At 37.5% G+C, this 24,763-nt stretch overlaps 1 protein-coding gene and 5 non-coding genes across 6 annotated transcripts in view; 5 read left to right on the top strand and 1 right to left on the bottom strand.

The window, feature by feature from the left end:
• LOC142338166 (proteasome adapter and scaffold protein ECM29-like) overlaps positions 1–24,763 on the bottom strand; it is a 212,565-nt gene that overhangs the window by 82,897 nt on the left and 104,905 nt on the right. The window lies entirely within an intron of this gene.
• Trnas-uga (transfer RNA serine (anticodon UGA)) lies at positions 898–969 on the top strand. Its single transcript has one exon. It is a non-coding gene; the product is annotated as a tRNA-Ser (tRNA).
• Trnaa-cgc (transfer RNA alanine (anticodon CGC)) lies at positions 1,325–1,396 on the top strand. The gene has a single exon. It is a non-coding gene; the product is annotated as a tRNA-Ala (tRNA).
• Positions 12,756–12,827, top strand: Trnaa-ugc (transfer RNA alanine (anticodon UGC)). The gene has a single exon. It is a non-coding gene; the product is annotated as a tRNA-Ala (tRNA).
• Positions 16,753–16,824, top strand: Trnap-ugg (transfer RNA proline (anticodon UGG)). Its single transcript has one exon. It is a non-coding gene; the product is annotated as a tRNA-Pro (tRNA).
• On the top strand, positions 19,909–19,980 carry Trnap-ugg (transfer RNA proline (anticodon UGG)). The gene has a single exon. It is a non-coding gene; the product is annotated as a tRNA-Pro (tRNA).

The following is a 24,763-nucleotide window of genomic DNA, read 5'->3' as shown; positions in this document are numbered from 1 at the left end:
GCTTCATTTATCTATGGGAACATTCAAATAAACCAAGTCTATTAGAAGCCATTCATGCATCACTGCCTCAACATTCGGTAGACCTAAAAAACATTCGAATTATGGAGTGACCAATTACAGTCTAATTGTAATAGAACATCAAAACACATGTGAATTAGCTCAGGCACTAAATTATACTCAACCAGATACGTGGAAAAGACAGCTTTTGTTGCACCGTTATCACACTTGACATCTTTGCACTTTTTAGCTATAGACAATTAAAAAGTTACAGAAAATCTAAAATTTAACTCATTGAGCTCTCGTTTTCAGCACGTTACTGTTGACAGGGAATATAGCTAAGTGGTAGAGCGTCCGCTTTGCTTTCGCGAGGCCAGGTTTTCGAACCACCATGTCTCCAAAACAAATCCATCTTTTAGTTTTGACTTCAGTTTCATTTATCTATGGGAATAATTAAATTAACGAACTCTATAAGAAGCCATTGAAAACAACATTGCTTCAACATTCAGTGGAACAAGGCCTGGGGTTGGGAAACCCATATCACCAAAACAGAACCCATCTTTTCAGTTTGACTGGAGCTTCATTTATCTATGGGAAAAATTAAATTAACCATTTCTATGAAAAGCCATTCGTGCATTACTGCCTCAACTTTCGGTGAACCTAAAATACTCGAATTATGGAGAGACCAAATACAGTCTAATTGTAAAAGAACATCACAACAAAAGTGAATTACCTCAGGCACTAAATTAAACTCAACCACAAACCTGGGAAAACAGCTTTGGTTGCAGCGTTATCAAACTTGACATCTTTGCACTTTCTAGCTATAGGCAATTTTAAAGCCACAAAATAATTAAAAATTTAGCTCGTTGAGCTCTCGTTGTCAGCAAGCAAGTGTTTATAGGGGATATAGCTCAGTGGTAGAGCGTCCACTTTGAATGCGGAAGGACTGGGCTTCGAACCCCCATATCTCCAAAGACAACTCGTATTTTTAATTTTGACTGGAGTTCCATTTATCTTTAAGAATAATTAAATCAACCCAATCTGTTAGTAGCCATTCATACATTACTCCCTTAACATTCGGTGGACCTCAAAAATGTTCGGATTATGGAGAGACCAAATACAGCCTAATTGTAATAGAACATCACAACACATGTGAAATAGCTCAGGCACTAAATTATGCTCAGCCAGACACATAGCAAAAACAGCTTTCATTGCAGCGTTATCAAACTTGACATCTTTGCACATTTTAGATATAGGCAATTTCAAAGTGACAAAATGTAAAAATTTAACTAGTTGAGCTCTCTTTTTCAGCAAGTTACTGTTCAGCGGGGATATAGCTCAGTGGTAGAGCGTCCGCTTCGCATGCGGAAGGCCTGGGGTTCGAACCCCCATATCTCCACAAACAAACCTAGGTTTTAATTTTGACTGAAGTTTCATTTATCTATGGGAATAATTAAATCAACCAAATCTATGAGAAGCCACTCATACATCACTGCGTCTACATTCGGTGGACCTTAAAAATGTTTCAATTAAGGAGAGCCCAAATACAGTATAATTGTAATAGGACTTCACAATACATGTGAAACAGCTCGGGCAGTAGATTATACTCAACCAGATACATGGAAAAAACAGCTTTGGTTGCAGCAACATCTTTGCACCTTCTAGCTATAGGCAATTTTAAAGTTACATAATATGTAAAAATTTAACTCGTTGAGCTCTCTTTTTCAGTAAGTTACTGTTAACAGGGGATATAGCTCAGTGGTAAAGCGTCCAGTTTGCATGCGCAAGGCCTGGGTTTCAAACCCACATATCTCGAAAAAAAGATCTATCTTTTAATTTTGTCTGGATTTTCAATTATCTATGTAAAAAAAACAAATACGACAAAACTATTCAAAGACATTCATGCATCACTGTCTTAACATTCGGCGGAACTCAAAAAATCGTTGAATTATGGAGAGACCAAACACAGGTTACTTGTAACACTTTGCATGTGGAAGGCCTGGGGTTCGAAAACCCATATCACCAAAACAGAACCCATCTTTTCAGATTGACTGGAGCTTCATTTATCTATGGGAACATTCAAATAAACCAAGTCTATTAGAAGCCATTCATGCATCACTGCCTCAACATTCGGTAGACCTAAAAAACATTCGAATTATGGAGTGACCAAATACAGTCTAATTGTAATAGAACATCAAAACACATGTAAATTAGCTCAGGCACTAAATTATACTCAACCAGATACATGGAAAAGACAGCTTTTGTTGCACCGTTATCAAACATTTTTTAGCTATAGACAATTAAAAAGTTACATAAAATCTAAAATTTAACTCATTGAGCTCTCGTTTTCAGCACGTTACTGTTGACAGGGAATATAGCTAAGTGGTAGAGCGTCCGCTTTGCTTTCGCGAGGCCAGGTTTTCGAACCACCATGTCTCCAAAACAAATCCATCTTTTAGTTTTGACTTCAGTTTCATTTATCTATGGGAATAATTAAATTAACGAACTCTATAAGAAGCCATTGAAAACAACAATGCTTCAACATTCAGTGGAACACAAAAATGTTCGAATTATGAAGAGGACAAATACAGTCTAATTGTAGTAGAACATCACAACACATTTGAATTAGCTCAGGCATCATATTGCACCCAATGAAATGTATGGAAACAATTTTTGGTGGACCTAAAAAAATCTTCGAATTACGGAGAGACCAAATAGAGTCTAATTTTAATAGGACATCACAACACATGTGAAACAGCTCAAGCACTAGATTATATTCAACCAGGTGCATGAAAAGAGGCTTTGGTTGCAGCGTTATCAAACTTGACGCCTTTGTACTTTGTAGCTATAGGCAATTTGAAAGTTACAAAATATGAATAAATTTAACTCGTTGAGCTCTCGTTGTCAGCAAACAACTTTTCACAGGGGATATAGCTCAGTGCTAGAGCGTCAGCTTTGGATGCGCAAGGAATGGGGTTCGCACCCCCATATCTCCTCAAACAAACCCAGCTTTCAATTTTTACTGGAGTTTCATTTATCTGAAGGAATAATTAAACCAACCAATTCAGGGGCTATTCATGCATCACTGCCTCAACACTCGGTGGACCTCAAAAATGTTCGGATTATGGACCAAATACAGTCTAATTGCAATAGAACATCACAAAACATGTGAAACAGCCCGGGCACTAGATTATAATCCACCAGATGCATGGAAAAAACAGCTTTGGTTGCACCAATATCAAACTTGACATCTTAGCACTTTCTAGCTATAGTCAATTTTTAAGCTACATAATATGTAAAAATTCAGCTCATTGAGCTCTCGTTTTCAGCAAGGTAATGTTGACAGGGTACACAGCGCAGTGGTAGAGTGTCCGCTTTGCAGGGGGAAGGACTAAAGTTCGAACCCCCATATCTCCAAAAACAACCCCTCCTTTTAATTTTGACTGGAGTTTCATATATCTGTAGGAATAATTAAATCAACCAATTCTGTTAGGGGCCATTCATGCATCACTGCCTCAAACTTCGGCGGACCTAAAAATGTTCAAATTATGGAGCCCAAAATACAGTCTAATTGCAATAGAACATCACAAAACATGTGAAACAGTCCGGGCACTAGATTATAATCAACCAGATGCATGAAAAAATCATCATTGGGTGCAGCATCATCAAACATTTTTGTACTTTATAGCTATAGGCAATTTTAAGGTTACATAATATGTATAAGTTAAACTCGTTGAGCTCTCGTTCTCAGCAAGTTACTGTTCACAGCGGTTATAGCTCAATGGTAGCGTCCGCTTTGCATGCGGAGGGCCTGGAGTTCGACCCCCAAAACTCCAAAAACAGACCCATCTTTTAAGTTTGACTGGAGCTTCATTTATCTATGCGAATAATGAAATCAACCAATTCTATGAGAAGCCATTCATGCATCACTCCCTCAACATTCGGTGGACCTAAAAACCTTTGAATAATGGAGAGACCAAATACAGTCTAATTCTAATAGAATATCACATTACATGTGAAACAGCTCAAGCACTAGATTATAATCAACCAAATGCATGGAAAAAGGAGCTTTGGTTGCAGCATTATTAAAATTGACATATATCAGTAGGCAATTTAATGGGGTTTAATATGTAAAAAATTTAGCTTGCTGAGCGCTCGTTGTCAGCAATCTGCTGTTCACAGGGTTTATAGCACAGTGGTAGAGCGCCCGCTTTGCATGCGGAAGGCCTGTTGTTTGAAACATCAAATCTCCAAAACAGACTCCATTTTGAGGTTTGACAGGAGCTCCATTTATCTATGGGGATGAATAAATCAATCAATTCTAATAAAAGCCATTCATTAATCACAGCCTCAACATTCGGTGGACCTAAAAAGCGTTCAATTATGGAGAAAACAAATAAAATCTAATTCTAATAGAAAGTGACAATACATGTGAAACAGCTCGGGCACTAGATTAAAATCAACCAGATGCATGAAAAAAAGAGCTTTGGTTGCAGCGTTATCAAACTTAACAGCTTTGCACTTTCTAGCTATAGGCAATTTACAAGCTATATAATATGTAAAATGTAACTCGTAGAGCTCTCTTTTTCAGCAAAAGACTGTTGACAGGTAATGTAGCTCAGTGGTACAGCGTCCCCTTTGCACAAGGAGGGCCTGGGTTTCGAAACCCCATATCTCCCAAAAACAAACCCATGTTTATTTTTGACTGGAGTTTCATTTATCTATGTGAAAAATTAAATAATTAATTCTATTAGAAGCCATTAAAGGCATCACTGCCTCAACATTCGGTGGAACTCAAAAAAGTTCAAACTATGGAGTGACCAAATACAGTCTAATTGTAATAGAAAATCTCAATACATGTGAGACGTTGAGACACTGGATTAAACGCAACCAGAGTCATGGCAAAAACAGCTTTGATTGCAGCGTTATCAAATTTGACATCTTTGCACTTCCTAGCTATAAGCAAATTTTACTCTTATATATTAAATGAGTGACAGTTTATCGGGCTGCATGTTTTAGAGCTTCGAGTGGCAGGTTTAAGAGACCTATAGAACAAGCATAGTCAAGCGGATGCAAAAGGAAAAGTCAATGGCCGAAATCGTGCTGACAAAAGAAGGTCAATGTCAGAAAAACTGATTCGGAAGAGTTCAATGACTCAGATGCAAGAGAAAGTCAACGACGGAGAAGACAAATCTAAGCAAAAAGACCAAAACTTACAAAAAGTCATGGGTTCTCATTTGGTGATGCAAATTATATATCCCTGAACAAAGAAAAGCTAATATTCAAAAATTTAAGAGATGAGCAAAACCTCGATTTTCCATTTCATCGCTTCTGCCTTTGTCTTGACTTTTCTTTTTTTGTTGTTTTGTTTTTCTACTTTTCGTTTTTCCCCAATTATATGTCCTTTCTATTTTTTGTTTTTCTTTGTTCTTTTTTTCATTTTTTTCTTTCTGATTTCTTTCTTTCTGTCATTTTTTCTCTCTTATTTTCTTTGTTGTTCTTTTCTCGTCTCCTTCAATTTTTACAATATTTCTTTTCTTCTTTTTGTTTTTACTTCTCACAAAATTCTCGTTGTAAACGCTTTTATGTTTTATTCACAAGTTTTGCTTGACGGTCTTTGCTCTTTTGTTCGAGAACTTTTATTTTTAGTTCTTGAGTCAAATTTTCACGCCTATTGTTTCTACATGACCAAATTTGATCTTTTTGAAACATTAAATCTGTTTCTACACCAAAACTGATATTAAGGTATTCTATTTCGAAGCCATGATAGCCGAGTGGTTAACCATTCCCTCTAGCATGAAGATCGCGGGTTCGAACCCCTCCGTAGTCGGATCTTTTGAACGCTTAAAAGTTTATCTGGAGCTTGAGAGAAACTCGTCGTCCGATAGGGTCGTTTTATGTATCTTCCCTTCATTTGCTCTTTAGTTTCGTTCTTCGTTCCTCCTTTTCTTTAGATATTTCACTAAATATTGCTTTTCTTCGCTTTCAATCCTTTTCTCTCTTTCAAAATGTGTTTTTCTTTTCAGTTCTCCATTGCTAATTTGTCTTATTTTCTTTTGTCTCTTTTTTTGCAAATTCTTTTTTTCCAATTACTTTTCTTTAATTATTACAATTTTTATTTTTCTATCTTTGATTTCTTCTCTGCTTCATATTCATTTTCATGTTTTTCCTTAAGCCTTTTCTTTTTTTATCGCAGCTAATTTCTATCTTCCTTGTCATTTTTTGTAATTCTCGACCACTTGTTTTAGCTATTTCTTTCTGTCAACATTTTTTCAATCTTTTATATCTTTCTCGCTTCCCTTTCTCTTTCTCTTTTTTCTTAATGTTACTTTATCTTTTTTTCTTCCACGCTTCCTGTCCTTTTGCTTCGTTTTTAGGATTTAGGACTGTTTTTCCCTGTTTTCTCTTGGTTATTTCCTCCTTCTCTACTTTAACAACCTTTGTTCTTCTTCATCTTTTTTTCCGTCACTTCTATTTTATCATCTCATATTTTTTCCTTCGAAATTTTAGTTTTTTACTTGTTTGTTTTCATTTTAGTTCAAAATTTTGTTAATTTTGTTTTTTTTCTTTCTCTGTTCCTCACTTTTGTCTCCATGTCTTTGTGTAACCTTTTTTTCTAGTTCCCGTTAGTTTGTTTCAGTCTCAGCATTCTTTTTTGAATCGGACGCTTTAGTTCTTTTTCAATCTCTCTATAAGCTATAGTTTTAAAAACTTTAATTCTTTCGATCCACTTTGCTTCTATCATTGTTTTCTTTTTATGTTCTCTATTATATTGCTCTCCGTCACAAAATGTTCTCTTTTTTCGTCAGCGTTTATGCTTTTCCCTCATCTGTCATGTTTTATCTTCTTCTTAATCATGTTTGTCATTTTTTTCAGGTTTCTGTTTTTCAAAAAATTCACAAAATGATTTTATTTGATTTTTAGTCTTCATTTTTTGTCTCCGCTTCACTCTTTTCGTGTTTTCATGTTGCCGCCTTTTTCTTTTTTCAAACTAACTTGTCATTATCTATCAACATAATTTTGTTTTCCGTTTTCTGATCAATCGATGGAAGATAATTTGTCTCTAGTTTTCTTCCAGCCATTTATATTTTCCTTTTCTTCTATCTTTTTTTTTCAATCTGTCCGCCCTTCTGTAACTTTCTAGCTCACATACACACCAGCGCTTTTCACTCAGTCTCATCCTTTTTTCTCTTTATTTCGTTTGATTTTTTTGTTTTATATATTTTCAAGCCATATTGTTTTGTTGTTTTACTTACGTCTTTTTGTCTCACTGTTGTCCTATCCACCACAATTTTTGTTTCTCTGACAGCCAATAAAAATAAAATTTTGATTTTTGCATGCAACAAACTTCTATGATGCAACTAAGCAGACTTTGTACATTTGTTGTCATTGTGGACCTGCTAGTTTATATGATATGTAAAAATTAACTCGTTGAGCTCTCGTTTTCAGCAAGATACTGTTCACAAGGGATATAACTCATTGGTAGAGCGTCCGCTTTGCAAGCGGAGGGACTGGGTTTCGAACCGCTATATCTCCTAAAAATCCCAGGATTTTAATTTTGACTGGAGTTTCAGTTACCTGACGGAATAATTATATCAACCAATTCTGTAAAGAGCCATTCATGCATCACTGCCTCATCATTCGGTGGAACTCAAAAATGTTTGAATTGTGGACCAACCAAATACGGTCTAATTGCAAAAGAACATCACAATACATGTGAAAAAGCTCGGGCACTAGATATAATCAACCAGATGCATGCAAAAAACAGCTTGGTTGCAGCGTTATAAAACTTGAAATCTTTGCACCTCCTAGCTATAGCAATTTTAAAGTAACATAAGTAAAAATTTAACTCGTTGAGCTATCGCTTTCGGAAAGATACTATCCACGGTGGATATAGCTCAATGGTAGAGCGTCCGCTTTGGATGCGAAAGGCCTGGGGCTGGAACCCGCATATCTCCAAAGACAAATCCAGCTTTTAATTCTGACTGGAGTTTCATTTATCTGCAGGAATAATCAAATCAATCTATTCTGTTAGGAGTCAACCATGCATCACTGCCTCAACATTCGGTGGAACTCAGAAAGTCTTAAAATTATGAGGAGACCAAATACAGTCTAATTGCAATAGAACATACAAACACATGTTAATTAGCTCCGGCACTAAAATTAACTCAACCAGAGGCATGGAGAAAACAGCTTTGGTTTAACCGCTATCAAACTAGGCATCTTTGCACTTTCTGGCTGTAGCCAATTTTAAAGTCATATAATATGTAAAAAGTTAACTCGTTGAGTTCTCGTTTTCAGCAAGATACTGTTGACAAGTATTGTAGCTCACTGGTAGAGCGTCCCCTTTGCATAAGGAATGCCTGGGGTATGAACCCCAAAATCTCCAAAAGGAAACCCATCTTTTAATTTTGACTGGTTTCCTTTTTCTATGGGAATAACTAAATTAACGAATTCTATTAGAAGCCATTAAAGACATCACTGCCTCAATATTCGGTGGAACTCAAGTGTTTGAAATGTGGAGCGATCAAATCCTGTATACTAAATGCATGACAGTTTATGAGGCACCGTGTTTAACGAAAGCCGAACATGCATGTTTAGGAGGCCTTTGAGGAGAATGATAAAAACTATCGAAAATCATGTTTAAGAGCTCTCGAGCAGCATGGTTATAAGGACAGATAGCGAAAGGTCAATAACCGAAAAAAAATGCTCTCCTAAAAGATCGATGTCCGAAAAAGCGCAGACTGCAAAGCAGACATTCACCTAAATGCAGAAAGAGTCAATGACCGATAACCCAGCTGCCAAAAGGTTCAGGCGCCGCAAAAAAACAGGGATGCAAGAAAACTCATTCACCAAAAATGTCAATTAGAAATAGATCCAAGAGGGTATCGCTATTTTTGGTCTTTATTTGATTTTTTATTTCGTCGACAATGTTGTTTGCGAACATATGTGGTTAAACTAATCTATTTAATTGCTCTCGCACGAAGTTCGTAGCTATTATATTAGTCCTGTTGGTTTTTTTGCGATTTTTTGCTCGACCGATTTTTTGTCTGACCCATTTGACTTTTCGTCCTTAAGAACGGGATCAACAGGTAGCGCCCAGTGCTCACTAAGTTTCATTAGAGGCTCTTAGTCGAGTGTAGTAGTCCTTCAGGTGCTTAGTGTGGTGTAGCTACTGGGAAGACCGTAGTTTAAGGTTATAAGGTCATTTCAGGAGTTTTTTGAGCCCAAAATGTTGTAATTTTCCGTGTTTTTTTTTGCCATTTTTCAATTTTATTGTTGCACCAGTCTAAAATTGAGTCTAAACTTGATAAACGTTTTTTGCAGGACATAAGTAACTTTTATGACTGCTATAACGGCTATCTGTTTTTCCACTCCAAATAAAAACACTCAAATTTATACTAATTTTAACAATTTTTTTTCAAGTTCGTTGAAAATCTTTGTCATTTTTTGAGTTTCTGCAGCCCTAGGTGTCAAGGAACCTCCTGTGGGGTTTGGTCTTAGATTCCTGCAACATTTCAAGTTCCGATGGACTGGTTTTCAACATTTTCACTTCAGGAATTCTAGCATTTTTCTGTTAAAACTTCCAATTTTTAGTTTTGACCTTCATTGTCATTATTCATGTTTTTTTCAGTCTCAGGTTTCAGAAAACCTCCTTTCAGGTTTAAGGATAAGTTAGTGCAAAATTTTGTTGGCAAGCGAATTGTTTTGAACTTTTTAATATCACAAATTTCAGCAATTTTTTTCAAGGTTTGAATTTGTTTTCCAAATATTAGGTATCTCCAGCCTCAAGAGCCAAGGAATATCCTCTAGGGTTTGATAATAGGTTACTTTATGGAATACATAGGTTTCTGGATGTAAAAGAATGTTTATCAAGATTTTGACATAGCAAATTTATGCTTTTTTTTGACAAAACTTAATTTTCTTGACAATTTTTAAATTTTTTGATGTTCATTGTCATTATTCAGATTTTTGCAGCCTCAGGAGTCTGAAAACCTCCTTCAGTTTTTTCAGAATAAGTCTTTGGAAAATTTTTGTTGGCCATGGAATAGTTTTCAACTTTTTATTATCACAAATTTTAGCAATTATTTTAAAAATTTTTTCAAGTTTTTTGAACTTTTTTGTCGTTGTTTAGTTTTTTCCAGCCTCAAGAGCCAAGGAACCTCCTCTAGGTTTTGATGGTAGCTTACTTCATAGTTTCTAGATGTAATATTAGGTTGCTTTAAATTTTTGAATCTTTTTGGATTTTTCCTGGCTCAGGGACCTCCTAAGGTTTAGTAATAAGCTACTGCTTATTGGAATGGTTATCAATATCTTAATGAATCAAGTTTCAGCAATTTTTTGATGAAATTTATCTTTTTCAAGTTTTGGAAAATTATTATCATTTTCCGAGTTTATGGAACTTTCTGAGCTACTGAAACTATTTAAGGCTTGACATGGGGATACTGGGTAGTCTCATGAGTCAATGAAAAGGTTCTGAATATATTAATATCACCAATTTTTGCCAGATTTTGTAAATTTTAAAAATTTGCGAAAGTTTTTGACCTTTTCTGAGTTTAACCATCATTACTGGCAAACAAAAAACTTTTTAAGTCTTGCAGACTGGTTTTATGACAGAACTCCAGAGACAAAAAACTGCTTTTCAACATTTTTTCCACTCAGAAATTTGGAATTTTTTAATGAACTTTTCAATTTCTTTGATTTAATTGTTAATAAGGCTAGAAAACTAGAATTTGCAGAGTCGAATCTCATCATGGAACACTTTCCTAGCTCTCTCTCTCTCTCTGCCGGTTGGGGTTTCTTTCCCTCACTTTCTCGTTTACGTTTTATCTCTCACACTCAATCTCAAATTAAGTTTGTAGCAATTATATTAAACATTGTTGGTCTTTTTATGCGTTTTTTCGCTTGACCGATTTTTTGTCATACCCACTTTGCTTTTGGTCCTCAGAAACGGGATAAAAAACTGGCGCCCAGTGAGTATTAGGTTCTCTAAGAGCCCTTTAGCTCATTTGTCTCCAAGTGTGCTAATCACAGAAACTGTTTTGGAGACTAATACTTATGGTGTGATGGGCGCTTCTTAGATATTGATGCTCCACTCCCTGCTCACCTCACGTCCCTTCAATTAAACTGACGATAGCCACACTAAACCGTCGCTAGCTACTGATGGAGCCAAACGCTCACCGGCAGTTTGAAAGCAATTCGCCCGACGTTAGTAGCTTATGTTTCAACTTTTGCAAAGTAGGTTTTGTTGGCACAGGGAGTTGTACGATTTCTCACTCACGATCGAATAATTTATCCGTTAATTGCTTTCCATCAATTGTTTTGAGGCAGTGTTTTTGGCTGACAGAGCTGGATTATTGATATACTTGTTTACCTTTCTTTTCATGATTCTCTCCTTCACATTTTCAAGCACAATTTTTACTTTCAAAAGTGAGGTGGAATGTGCATCAAGTGAAATTATTAAAAGTTTATCGGAGGTTCTGATATTGCTTTAGGATGCTTGAAGAAGTTTTTGGCTTACCGCCAACGCAGGTTGGATTTATCCCTCTACTTTTTTGAAGCGCGTTTCTTCGGGTGTTTGTCGGATGTTTGATTGTCACCAGAACCGAACATTGTCACCAGAACCGAACATAATCTTTTAATCTTAACATTTTTGACCATTGCGCTAATTTTCCTTATTTTTGCCGGATTTTTTTCAATTACTTCACGATTGTATACAACTTTTCAGTTCTTGGTAAACGCATCAACAAAATTGGTATTGGGATGCGCACGTTTGTTCGTCCGAAGTTTTTAGATTGTTCTCGAAAAAAAGTCCATTTAGATTGCTTTTACGCACCTGCAAGTACAGTCTAATTGCAATAGAATATCACAATACATGTTTGACCCGTTTTCAGCAAGTTACTGTTCACAGGGGGTATAACTGAACGGTAGAGCGTGAGCTTTGCATGCGAAAGGCCTGGGTTTCGAAGCCCCATATCTCCAAAAACTAACCGAGATTTTAATTTTGACTATCTATGGGAATAATTAAGTCAACCAAGTCTATGAGAAGCCACTCATGCATCACTGCCTCAACTTTCGGAGGACCTAAAAAATGTTCGAATTACGCAGAGACCAAATACAGTCTAATTGTAACAGGACATCACAACACATGTTAATTAGCTCGGGCACTAAAATATACTCAACTAGAGGCATGGAAAAAACAGCTTTGCTTGCAGCGTTATCAAACTTGATATCTTTGCACTTTCTAGCAATAGGCAATTTTAAAATTATTTAATATGCAAAAAGTTAACTCGTTGAGCTCTCGTTTTCAGCAACACACTGTTGCAAGGTGATGTAGCTCAGTGGTAGGTTATCTCCTTTGCATGAGCAAGGCCTGGGGTTCGAATCCCCATAACTCATAAAACAAACCCATCTTTTAATTTTGACTGGAGTGTCATTAATCTATGGGAGAAAATAAATTAACGTACTCTATTAGAGGCCATTAAAGACATCACTGGTTCAACATTTGGTGGAACTCAAGAGAATTTGAATTGTGGAGCGACCAAATATAGTCTAATTGCAAAAAAAAGAATACAATACATGTGAAACAGCTCAGACACTATATTATACGCAACCAGAGGCATGGAAAAAACAGCTTTGATTGCAGCAATATCAAACTCGACATCTTTGCACCTTCTAGCTATAGGCAATTTTTTAGTTACATAATATGTAGAAATTTAACTCGTTGAGCTCTCTTTTTCAGCAAGTTACTGTTAACAGGGGATATAGCTCAGTGGTAGAGCGTCCTCTTTGCATGCGGAAGGCCTGGGGTTCGAACCCCCATAACTCCAATAACAAACCCAGATTTTAATTTTGACTGAAGTTTCATTTATCTATGGGAATAATTAAATCAACCAAATCTATGTGAAGCCACTCATGCATCACTGCCTCAAAATTCGGTGGACCTAAAAAAATGTTCAAATTACGGAGAGACCAAATACAATCTATTTGTAATAGGACATCAACATACATTTGAAACAGCTTGGGCACTAGATTATACGCAACAAGCTGCATGGAAAAAACAGCTTTGATTGCAGCAATATCAAACTTGACATCTTTGCACTTTCTAGCTATAGTCAGTTTTAAAGTTAAATAATATGTAAAAAATTAACTCATTGAGCTCTCGTTTTCAGCGAGACACTGTTGCAAGTTAATGTAGCTCAGTGGTAGAGCGTCCCCTTTGCTTGAGGAAGGCCTGAGATTCGAACCCCCATAACTCATAAAACAAACCAATCTTTTAATTTCGACTGAAGTTTCTTTTATCTATGCGAATAATTAAATCAACCAAATCTATGAGAAGCCACTCATGCATCGCTGGCTCAACATTCGGTGGAACTCAAAAGTGTTTGAATTGTGGAGCGACCAAATACAGTCTAATTGCAATAGAACATCACAATACATATATCACACGCAACAAGATGTATGGAAAAAACAGCTTTGGTTGCAGCGTTATCTGATCTGACATCTTTGCACCTTCTAGCTATAGGCAATTTTAAAGTTTATAGTTTGTGAAAATTTAACTCAATGAGCTCTCATTTTCAGCAGGAGACTATTCAAAGGGGATATAGCTTAGTGGTAGAGCGTCCGCATTGCATGCAGAAATTCAGGGGTTCGAACCCCCATATCTCCAAAAACAAACCCAGATTTTAATATTGACTGAAGTTTCATTTATCTATGGGAATAATTAAAACAACCAAGTCTATGAGAAGCCACTCATGCATCACTGCCACAATTTTCGGTGGACCTAAAAACAATGTTCGAATTACGGAGAGACCAAATACAGTTTAATTTTAATGGGACATCACAATACATGTGAAATAGCTCAAGCAGTAGATTGTAATCAAACAGATGCATGAAAAAACACCTCTGGTTGCAGCGTCATCAAACTTGACATCTTTGTTTTTCCTGGCCATAGGCAATTTGAAAGTTACATAATATGCTTAAATTTAACTCGTTGAGCTCTCGTTGTCAGCAAACAACTGTTCACAGGGGATACAACTCAGTGGTAGAGCATCCGCTTCGCATGCGGAAGGACTGGCGTTCGAACCCCCGATAACTCCAAAAACAATTCCAACTTTTAATTTTTACTGAAATTTCATTTATCTGTAGGAATAATTAAATCAACCAATTCTATGAGAAGCCACTCATGCATTACTGCCTCAACATTAGGTGGACCTAAAAAATGTTGCATTACGGAGAGACCAAATACAGTCAAATTGTAATAGGACATCACAATACTTGTGAAACAGCTGTGTCATCAACCAGATGCATGAAAAAACCAGCTTTGGTTGCAGCGCTATGAATTTTTAACACCTTCGCACTTTTTAGCTATAGAGAATTTAAAAGCCTGACATTATGTAAAAAACTTAGCTCGTTGAGCTCTAGTTGTCAGCAAACTACTGTTCAAAGGGGATATAGCTCAGTGGTAGAGCGTCAGCTTTGTATGCGGAAGGACTGCAGTTGGAACCCCGATATCTCCAAAAACAAATCCGACTTTTAATATTTAACTGGAGTTTCATTTGTAGGAATATTTAAATCAACCAATTCTATGAGAAGCCCCTCATGCATCACTGCCTCAACATTAGGTGGACCTAAAAAAATATTGAATTACTGAGAGACCAAATGCAGTCAAATTGTAATATGACATCACAATAGATGTGAAGCAGCTCGGGCACTAGATTATAATCAACCAGATGCATAAAAAAACAGCTTTGTTTGCAGCGTTTTGAATTTTTACACCTTCGCAATTTTTAGCTTTATGCAATTTTAGAGCTGTAATTTATGTTAAAATTTAGCTCCTTGAGCCCTCGTTGACAGCAAACAACTGTTGACAGGGGATATAGTTCAGTGTTAGAGCGTCCACTTTGCATGCGGAAGGCCTGGGGGTTCAAACCCCCATATCTCGAAAAGCAAAGCCAGATTTTAATTTTTACTGAAGTTTCATTAATCTATGGGAACAATTAAATCAACCAAGTCAATGAGGAGCCACTCATGCATCACTGCCTCAACTTTTGGTGGACCTAATAAAATGTTCGAATTACGGATAGACCAAATACAGTCTAATTTTAACAGGACATCGCAATACATGTGAAACAGCTCAAGCACTAGATTATAATCAACCACGTGCATGAAAAACAGCTTTGATTGCAGCGTTATCAAACTTGACGTCTTTTTACTTTGTAGCTATAGGCAATTTAAAAAAGTTACATAATATGAGTATATTTAACTCGTTGAGCTCTCGTTGTCAGCAAACAACTTTTCACAGGGGATATAGCTCAGTGGTAGAGCGTCAGCTTTGGATGTGCAAGGACTGGGGTTCGAACCCCCATATCTCCCAAAACAAACCCAGCTTATAATTTTGACTGGCGTTTCATTTATCTGAAGGAATAATTAAATCAACCAATTCTCGTTGTAAGCAAACAACTTTTCACAGGGGATATAACTCAGTGGTAGAGCGTCAGATTTGGATGCGCAAGGACTGGGGTTCGAACCCCCATATCTCCCAAAACAAACCCAGCTTATAATTTTGACTGGCGTTTCATTTATCTGAAGGAATAATTAAATCAACCAACTCTATGAGAAGCCACTCATGCATTACTGCCTCAACATTAGGTGGACCTAAAAAAATGTTGCATTACGGAGAGACCAAATGCAGTCAAATTGTAATATGACATCACAATAGATGTGAAGGAGCTCGGGCACTAGATTATAATCAACCAGATGCATAAAAAAACAGCTTTGTTTGCAGCGTTTTGAATTTTTACACCTTCGCAATTTTTAGCTTTATGCAATTTTAGAGCTGTAATTTATGTTAAAATTTAGCTCCTTGAGCTCTCGTTGTCAGCAAACAACTTTTCACAGGGGATATAGCTCAGTGGTAGAGCGTCAGCTTTGTATGCGGAAGGACTGCAGTTGGAACCCCGATATCTCCAAAAACAAATCCGACTTTTAATATTTAACTGGAGTTTCATTTGTAGGAATATTTAAATCAACCAATTCTACGAGAAGCCCCTCATGCATCACTGCCTCAACATTAGGTGGACCTAAAAAAATATTGAATTACTGAGAGACCAAATGCAGTCAAATTGTAATATGACATCACAATAGATGTGAAGCAGCTCGGGCACTAGATTATAATCAACCAGATGCATAAAAAAACAGCTTTGTTTGCAGCGTTTTGAATTTTTACACCTTCGCAATTTTTAGCTTTATGCAATTTTAGAGCTGTAAATTATGTTGAAATTTAGCTCCTTGAGCCCTCGTTGACAGCAAACAACTGTTGACAGGGGATATAGTTCAGTGTTAGAGCGTCCGCTTTGCATGCGGAAGGCCTGGGGGTTCAAACCCCCATATCTCGAAAAGCAAAGCCAGATTTTAATTTTTACTGAAGTTTCATTTATCTATGGGAACAATTAAATCAACCAAGTCAATGAGGAGCCACTCATGCATCACTGCCTCAACTTTTGGTGGACCTAATAAAATGTTCGAATTACGGATAGACCAAATACAGTCTAATTTTAACAGGACATCGCAATACATGTGAAACAGCTCAAGCACTAGATTATAATCAACCACGTGCATGAAAAACAGCTTTGATTGCAGCGTTATCAAACTTGACGTCTTTTTACTTTGTAGCTATAGGCAATTTAAAAAAGTTACATAATATGAATATATTTAACTCGTTGAGCTCTCGTTGTCAGCAAACAACTTTTCACAGGGGATATAGCTCAGTGGTAGAGCGTCAGCTTTGGATGCGCAAGGACTGGGGTTCGAACCCCCATATCTCCCAAAACAAACCCAGCTTATAATTTTGACTGGCGTTTCATTTATCTGAAGGAATAATTAAATCAACCAATTCTCGTTATAAGCAAACAACTTTTCACAGGGGATATAGCTCAGTGGTAGAGCGTCAGATTTGGATGCGCAAGGACTGGGGTTCGAACCCCCATATCTCCCAAAACAAAGCCAGCTTATAATTTTGACTGGCGTTTCATTTATCTGAAGGAATAATTAAATTAACCAATTCTATGAGAAGCCACTCATGCATTACTGTCTCAACATTAGGTGGACCTAAAAAAATGTTGCATTACGGAGAGACCAAATACAGTCAAATTGTAATAAGACATCACAATACATGTGAAACAGCTGGGTCACAAGACTATAATCAACCAGATGCATGAAAAAACCAGCTTTGGTTGCAGCGCTATGAATTTTTACACCTTCGCACTTTTTAGCTATAGACAATTTCAAAGCCTGACATTATGTAAAAACTTAGCTCGTTGAGCTCTAATTGTCAGCAAACTACTGTTCAAAGGGGATATTGCTCAGTGGTAGAGCGTCAGTTTTGCATGCGGAAGGACTGCAGTTGGAACCCCGATATCTCCAAAAACAAATCCAACTTTTAATATTTAACTGGAGTTTCATTTATTTGTAGGAAAATTTAAATCAACCAATTCTATGAGAAGCCCCTGATGCATCACTGCCTCAACAATAGGCGGACCTAAAAAAATATTGAATTACGGAGAGACCAAATACAGTCAAATTGTGATAGGACATCACAATACATGTGAAACAGCTGGGTCATCAACCAGATGCATGAAAAAACCAGCTTTGGTTGCAGCGCTATGAATTTTTAACACCTTCGCACTTTTTAGCTATAGACAATTTAAAAGCCTGACATTATGTAAAAACTTAGCTCGTTGAGCTCTAGTTGTCAGCAAACTATTGTTCAAAGGGGATATAGCTCAGTGGTAGAGCGTCAGCTTTTTATGCGGAAGGACTGCAGTTGGAACCCCAATATCTCCAAAAACAAATCCGACTTTTAATATTTAACTGCAGTTTCATTTGTAGGAATATTTAAATCAACCAATTCTATGAGAAGCCCCTCATGCATCACTGCCTCAACATTAGGTGGACCTAAAAAAATATTGAATTACGGAGAGACCAAATGCAGTCAAATTGTAACATGACATCACATTACATGTGAAGCAGCTCGGGCACTAGATTATAATCAACCAGATGCATAAAAAACAGCTTTGTTTGCAGCGTTTTGAATTTTTACACCTTCGCAATTTTTAGCTTTATGCAATTTTAAAGCTGTAATTTATGTCAAAATTTAGCTCCTTGAGCCCTCGTTGACAGCAAACTACTGTTGACAGGGGATATAGTTCAGTGTTAGAGCGTCCGCTTTGCATGCGGAAGGCCTGGGGGTTCCAACCCCCATATCTCCAAAAGCAAAGCCAGATTTTAATTTTTACTGAAGTTTCATTTATCTATGGGAACAATTAAATCAACCAAGTCAATGAGGAGCCACTCATGCATCACTGCCTCAACTTTTGGTGGACCTAATAAAATGTTCGAATTACGGATAGACCAAATACAGTCTAATTTTAACAGGACATCGCAATACATGTGAAACAGCTCAAGCACTAGATTATAATCAACCACGTGCATGAAAAACAGCTTTGATTGCAGCGTTATCAAACTTGACGTCTTTTTACTTTGTAGCTATAGGCAATTTAAAAAAGTTACATAATATGAATATATTTAACTCGTTGAGCTCTCGTTGTCAGCAAACAACTTTTCACAGGGGATATAGCTCAGTGGTAGAGCGTCAGCTTTGGATGCGCAAGGACTGGGGTTCGAACCCCATATCTCCCAAAACAATCCCAGCTTATAATGTTGACTGGCGTTTCATTTATCTGAAGGAATAATTAAATCAACCAATTCTATGAGAAGCCACTCATGCATTACTGCCTCAACATTAGGTGGACCTAAAAAAATGTTGCATTACGGAGAGACCAAATACAGTCAAATTGTAATAAGACATCACAATACATGTGAAACAGCTGGGTCACAAGACTATAATCAACCAGATGCATGAAAAAACCAGCTTTGGTTGCAGCGCTATGAATTTTTACACCTTCGCACTTTTTAGCTATAGACAATTTCAAAGCCTGACATTATGTAAAAACTTAGCTCGTTGAGCTCTAGTTGTCAGCAAACTACTGTTCAAAGGGGATATAGCTCAGTGGTAGAGCGTCAGTTTTGCATGCGGAAGGACTGCAGTTGGAACCCCGATATCTCCAAAAACAAATCCAACTATTAATATTTAACTGGAGTTTCATTTATTTGTAGGAAAATTCAAATCAACCAATTCTATGAGAAGCCCCTCATGCATCACTGCCTCAACATTAGGTGGACCTAAAAAAATATTGAATTACGGAGAGACCAAATGCAGTCAAATTGTAATATGACATCACAATACATGTAAAGCAGCTCGGGCACTAGATTATAATCAACCAGATGCATAAAAAACAGCTTTGTTTGCAGCGTTTTGAATTTTAACACCTTCGCAATTTTTAGCTTTATGCAATTTTAAAGCTGTAATTTATGTTAAAATTTAGCTGCTTGAGCCCTCGTTGACAGCAAACTACTGTTGACAGGGGATATAGTTCAGTGTTAGAGCGTCCGCTTTGCATGGGGAAGGCCTGGGGGTTCAAACCCCCATATCTCCAAAAGCAGAGCCAGATTTTAATTTTTACTAAAGTTTCATTTATCTATGGGAACAATTAAATCAACCAAGTCAATGAGGAGCCACTCATGCATCACTGCCTCAAATTTTGGTGGACCTAAAAAATGTTCGAATTACGGATAGACCAAATACAGTCTAATTTTAACAGGACATCCCAATACATGCGAAACAGCTCAAGCACTAGATTATAATCAACCACGTGCATGAAAAACAGCTTTGATTGCAGCGTTATCAAACTTGACGTCTTTGTACTTTGTAGCTATAGGCAATTTGAAAGTTACATAATATGAATAAATATAACTCGTCGAGCTCTCGTTGTCAGCAAACAACTTTTCACAGGGGATATAGCTCAGTGGTAGAGCGTCAGCTTTGGATGCGCAAGGACTGGGGTTCGAACCCCCATATCTCCCAAAACAAACCCAGCTTATAATTTTGACTGGCGTTTCATTTATCTGAAGGACTAATTAAACCAACCAATTCAGGGGCCATTCATGCATCACTGCCTCAACACTCGGTGGACCTCAAACATGTTCGGATTATGGAGAGACCAAATACAGCCTAATTGTAATAGGACATCACAACACATGTGAATTAGCTCAGGCACTGAATCATACTTAACCAGATGCATGGAAAAAACAGCTGTGGTTGCAGCGTTATCAAACTTAACATCTTTACACTTTCTAGCTATATGCAATTTTAAAGTAACATAATATGTAAAAAAATAACTCGTCGAGCTCTGAATGTGCGCAAGTTGCTGTTCACAGGGGACATAGCCCAATGGTAGAGCTTTCGCCTTGCATGGGAAACTCTTGGGTTTAGAACCACCATATCTACAAAAACAACCTCAGCTTTTAATTTTGACTGGAGTTTCATTCATCTGTAGGAACAATTAAATCGACCAATTCAACCAAACATTCTAGCTATAGGCAAATTTAAAGCCACATAATGTGTAAAAATTCAGCTCTTAAGATCTCGTTGTCAGCAAGCTACTGTGGACAGGTAATATAGCTCAGTGGTAGAGCGTCCCCTTTGCATGACGAAGGCCTGCGCTTCGAACTTCCATATCCAAAAACAAAGCCAGCTTTTAATTTTGACTGGAGTTTCATTTATCTGTTGGAATAATTAAACCAACGAATTCAGGGGCCATTCATGCATCACTGCCTCAACACTCGGTGGACCTCAAAAATGTTCGGGTTATGGAGAGACCAAATACAGTCTAATTGTAATAGGACATCACAACCCATGTGAATTAGCTCAGGCACTAAAGTATACTCAACAAGATGCATGGAAAAAACAGCTGTGGTTGCAGCGTTATCAAGTTTTACATCTTCGCACTTTTTAGCAATAGGCAATTATAAAGCTTTATATTATGTAAAAAAATAGCTCGTTGAGCTCTCGTTTTCAGCAAGTTACAGTTCACAGGTTTCAAAGCTCAGCGGTAGAGCGTTCGTTTTGCATGGGGAAGGCCTGGGGTTCGAACTCCCATATCTCCAAAAACAAACCCAAATTTTAATTTTGACTGAAGTTTCGTTTATCTGAAGGAATAATTAAACCAACCAATTCAGGGGCCATTCATGCATCACTGCCTCAACACTCGGTGGACCTCAAAAATGTTCGGGTTATGGAGAGACCAAATACAGTCTAATTGTAATAAGACATCACAACACATGTGAATTAGCTCAGTCACTAAAGTATACTCAACAAGATGCATGGAAAAAACAGCTGTGGTTGCAGCGTTATCAAGTTTTACATCTTCGCACTTTTTAGCAATAGGCAATTATAAAGCTTTATATTATGTAAAAAATTAGCTCGTTGAGCTCTCGTTTTCAGCAAGTTACAGTTCACAGGTTTTAAAGCTCAGCGGTAGAGCGTTCGTTTTGCATGGGGAAGGCCTGGGGTTCGAACTCCCATATCTCCAAAAACAAACCCAAATTTTAATTTTGACTGAAGTTTCGTTTATCTGAAGGAATAATTAAACCAACCAATTCAGGGGCCATTCATGCATCACTGCCTCAACACTCGGTGGACCTCAAAAATGTTCGGATTATGGAGAGACCAAATACAGCCTAATTGTAATAGAACATCACAACACATGAGAATTAGCGCAGGCACTAAAGTATACTCAACCAGAGGCATGGAACAAACAGCTTTTGTTGCAGCGTTATCAAACTTAACATCGTTACACTTTCTAGCTATAGGAAAACTTAAAGCCACATAATGTGTAAAAATTTAGCTCGTTGAGATCTCGTTGTCAGCAAGCTACTGTGGACAGGTAATAGAGCTCAGTAGTAGAGCGTCCCCTTTGCATGAGGAAGCCCTGGGCTTTGAACCCCCATATTCAAAAACAGACCCAGCTTTTAATTTCGACTGGAGTTTCATTTATCAGTTGGAATAATTAAACCAACGAATTCAGGGGCCATTAATGCATCACTGCCTCAACACTCGGTGGACCTCAAAAATCTTCGGATTATGGAGAGACCAAATACAGCCACATTGTAATAGGACATCACAACACAGGTGAATTAGCTCAGGCACTAAATTATACTCAACCAGAGGCATGGAACAAACAGCTTTGGTTGCAGCGTTATCAAACTTAACATCTTTACACTTTCTAGCTATAGGAAAATTTAAAGCCACATAATGTGTAAAAATTTAGCTTGTTGAGATCTCGTTGTCAGCAAGCTACTGTGGACAGGTAATAGAGCTCAGTGGTAGAGCGTCCCCTTTGCATGAGGAAGCCCTGGGCTTCGAACCCCCATATCCAAAAACAAACACAGCTTTTAATTTTGACTGGAGTTTCATTTATCTGTTGGAATAATTAAACCAATGAATTCAGGGGCCATTCATGCATCACTGCCTCAACACTCGGTGGACCTCAAAAATGTTCGTGTTATGGAGAGACCAAATACAGCCACATTGTAATAGGACATGACAACACATGTGAATTAGCTCAGGCACTAAAGTATACTCAACCAGATGCGTGAAAAACAGCTGCGGTTGCAGCGTTATCAAGTTTTACATCTTCGCACTTTTTAGCTATAGGCAATTATAAAGCTTGATATTCTGTAAGACTTTAGCTCGTTGAGCTCTCGTTTCAGCAAGTTACTGTTCACAGGTTTTAAAGCTCAGTGGTAGAGCGTCCGTTTTGCATGGGGAAGGCCTGGGGTTCGAACTCCCATATCTCCAGAAACAAACCCAGATTTTAATTTTGACTGAAGTTTCGTTTATCTGAAGGAATAATAAAACCAACCAATTCAGGGGCCATTCATGCATCACTGCCTCAACACTCGGTGGACCTCAAAAAAGTTCGGATTATGGAGAGACAAAATACAGCCTAATTGTAATAGAACATCACAACACATGAGAATTAGCACAGGCACTAAAGTATACTCAACCAGAGGCATGGAACAAACAGCTTTGGTTGCAGCGTTATCAAACTTAACATCTTTACACTTTCTAGCTATAGGAAAATTTAAAGCCACATAATGTGTAAAAATTTAGCTCGTTGAGATCTCGTTGTCAGCAAGCTACTGTGGACAGGTAATAGAGCTCAGTAGTAGAGCGTCCCCTCTGCATGAGGAAGCCATGGGCTTTGAACCCCCATATTCAAAAACAAACCCAGCTTTTAATTTTGACCGAAGTTTCATTTATCTGTTGGAATAATTAATCCAACGAATTCAGGGGCCATTAATGCAGCACTGCCTCAACACTCGGTGGACCTCAAAAATGTTCGGATTATGGAGAGACCAAATACAGCCACATTGTAATAGGACATCACAACACAGGTGAATTAGCTCAGGCACTAAAGTATACTCAACCAGATGCGTGAAAAAAACAGCTGTGGTTGCAGCGTTATCAAGTTTTACATCTTCGCACTTTTTAGCTATAGGCAATTATAAAGCTTGATATTATGTAAGACTTTAGCTCGTTGAGCTCTCGTTTTCAGCAAGTTACTGTTCACAGGTTTTAAAGCTCAGTGGTAGAGCGTCCGTTTTGCATGGGGAAGGCCTGGGGTTCGAACTCCCATAACTCCAAAAATAAACCCAGATTTTAATTTTGACTGAAGTTTTGTTTATCTGAAGGAATAATTAAACCAACCAATTCAGCGGCCATTCATGCATCACTGCCTCAACACTCGGTGGACCTCAAAAATGTTCGGATTATGGAGAGACCAAATACAGCCTAATTGTAATAGAACATCACAACACATGAGAATAGTCAACCAGAGGCATGGAACAAACAGCTTTGGTTGCAGCGTTATCAAACTTAACATCTTTACACTTTTTAGCTATAGGAAAATTTAAAGCCACATAATGTGTAAAAATTTAACTCGTTGAGATCTCGTTGTCAGCAAGCTACTGTGGACAGGTAATAGAGCTCAGTGGTAGAGCGTCCCCTTTGCATGAGGAAGCCCTGGGCTTCGAACCCCCATATCCAAAAACAAACCCAGCTTTTAATTTTGACTGGAGTTTCATTTATCTGTTGGAATAATTAAACCAACGAATTCATGGGCCATTCATGCATCACTGCCTCAACACTCGGTGGACCTCAAAAATGTTCGGTTTATGGAGAGACCAAATACAGCCACATTGTAATAGGACATCACAACACAGGTGAATTAGCTCAGGCACTAAAGTATACTCAACCAGATGCGTGGAAAAAACAGCTGTGGTTGCAGCGTTATCAAGTTTTACATCTTCGCACTTTTTAGCTATAGGCAATTATAAGGCTTGATATTATGTAACAGTTTAGCTCGTTGAGCTCTAGTTTTCAGCAAGTTACTGTTCACAGGTTTTAAAGCTCAGCGGTACAGTGTCCGTTTTGCATGGGGAAGGCCTGGGGTTCGAACCCGCATATCTCCAAAAACAAACCCAGATTTTAATTTTGACTAAAGTTTCGTTTATCTATGGGAAAAATTAAATCAGTCAAATCTATAAGAAGCCTCTCATGGATCACTGCCTCAACATTCAGTGGACCTAAAAAAATTGCTTGAATTACGGAGAGACCAAAGACAGACTAATTGTAATAGGACATCACAATACATGTGAAACAGATCGGGCACTAGATTATACGCAACACATGCATGGAAAAAACAGCTTTGGTTGCAGCATTATCAAACTTGACATCTCTGCACCCTCTAGCTATAAGCAATTTTAAAGTTACATAATAACTAAAAATTTAACTCGTTGAGCT

This window comes from Convolutriloba macropyga, chromosome 4, assembly GCF_964194025.1.
Source record: "Convolutriloba macropyga chromosome 4, txConMacr16.3, whole genome shotgun sequence".
Lineage (NCBI taxonomy): Eukaryota > Metazoa > Xenacoelomorpha > Acoela > Convolutidae > Convolutriloba > Convolutriloba macropyga.
The sequence above is the reverse complement of the archived record's forward strand: the minus strand, read 5'-3'. Positions and strand labels throughout refer to the sequence as shown.